Genomic DNA, 2186 nt, shown 5'->3' with positions numbered 1-2186 from the left:
AAAAATATTTAAATTTAGGTATAATAAATCATTTACTAATTTATAATAAACTTTTGAAATTAATTAAAAACAGATTGAATTAATTTAAAAACAGATAAAAAACAAAAAAAATTTATAAGTGAAAATTTGATTGCTATTAATAATTGTTAAATACAAGTAACTGTAAATTTTATTACAGTGTAATTAAACATTGTTAAAATATGTTGAAACATGCTGGTTTAGCTTATAAATAAAATAATTATTTTCACAATTTGTTACTTATTTGCGATTTATATGTGAGCACATTTAATAGTATAATATGTTATTTTCGTTAATTCAGATGATGAATCTTTGTCTAAGAAATTCTTGTTTTAAAGGAATTGTTGTGTTTGTAATAATTACAGTCACACATTTCGTACCGTTACAGAAAATATTTTTTCTGTCACATCTATAGTTTTCCAATATTTATAATATTTAATGAAACTTCCTATATATGTAGACATATATATACATAGATGTATTCGTATAAGAATGCGATACGCGAAAGGTTTAAATAATTATCAACGGTAAAATTAACTCATTGAAGTGTTTCTCATTGAGCAACGGCGATACTGATAGGAGGCGATCATCGAAGCATTGTCGAAACGAAACAAACATATGTATATGATGGCAGCATGCGAAATGATCGCAGCAGGAAGCTCTAATCCCCCTGGTGTGATATCGGGTCGCTTGTAAATGCGACGCTCTCAACCCCCGGGGCTGATTCGCGACCAAGCCACCCCCGTTAATATCCTTATAATTGGTTAAAACCCGTAACTGATGAGCGAACTGTAAGTTATTATGCGAGCAAGACCCTTGGTTCGCTCGGTTCGGCGATGGGGGTTTACGAGATACGGTTCGACACCTCTTCATTACCCTCTTCATCCCTCTATAGCCCCGGCGACGGCGTGTCAGTACGGATGCCTGGCATTATGGCGGCCTCCGTATTGTCATTGTACCACGGATCGTCGAGGATCGTCCGCTCCACTGCGGGATTCGCGCGAATATTCGCTCGACTGAGCTGATACGCGCAAAAATTTGCACGATATACATTTAGGACGCACTCCGCTCGAGATCATATTTATTGAGAGGAGATCTATCACGGATTTGCGGAAATTATGACAATCATCGAGTTCATTTCAATGCTCTGTGATCTGTGCTGTACATACGGAATTTAACTCTGTTAAGAAGAAACTAAATATACTATATCGTTTCAATTTATCTACAGATTTAATTGTATCATTTATAATGTGAATCAAGAACAAATTGCAATATTAAATTGATAAAAAAATGATTTAACATTTTTGAAGTCAAAATAAATTAATAACACTAATCATTGATGAATTCATTGCGTTGAATATTTTATTATTTTTAGGATATTTTATTTGTTAGAATATCAACATCATCTTAAATCTAAAATCAAGACCAAAAAATTCCTATTGATCTTTTGGTATTAAACTGTATGTTTATGTAACGTTATTTTGTAAATTAAAGTAATAAAATCAATGACAATGAATGCTTTATTTTAATATTAGAAAATATGTAGTAAGATAGTATTTACCGATTTTAGAATATTCACATATCAAATTAAACTGGAAATTAATGACTTGTGAACTGTATGGACATTATATTACTTGCATACTTTTAATAATTTGTATATGTTTTATTTAGTCTGTGTTATATTTTAAAGTTTAAATTTAAAAAAAATAGTATGTTTAAAATATTTATGTTTCTAATAAAATTTACGTATTATGTATACATATACATTTTCACTACGTGATAGTAACAAATAAATTTGATTTTTGGATTTAGCGTATCAACTTTATATTAAGTCACTTTCCTACTAAGTTTAAATAATAATCCCGAGATTTCCATTCGCAGACTAGTTTAATTATCAAATATTATTAAATTGTCTAATAATGTTTATTAGTATACGATTATGTTATACTAATCTGAATGATACAATTATTAATATGCGATTAATAATGAAATTCAGTTTAAAAAATTTCAATTTTTTATTATTACTTATTACTGTTAATTTTTCACATTCTTCCGAAACGGTATTTCCTTATAAATAGCGATGCAAGCATTTCAAGATCGTGTGATTCTCAATCTTTGTAAATGGTGATTTTTAGCGATTTCACGGTACGTCAAATTTGCCAGAGCGG

The sequence above is a fragment of the Wasmannia auropunctata genome, unplaced genomic scaffold (genome assembly GCF_000956235.1).
Source record: "Wasmannia auropunctata unplaced genomic scaffold, wasmannia.A_1.0 LD334253.1, whole genome shotgun sequence".
NCBI classification, from domain to species: Eukaryota; Metazoa; Arthropoda; class Insecta; order Hymenoptera; family Formicidae; genus Wasmannia; species Wasmannia auropunctata.
The sequence above is the reverse complement of the archived record's forward strand: the minus strand, read 5'-3'. Positions refer to the sequence as shown.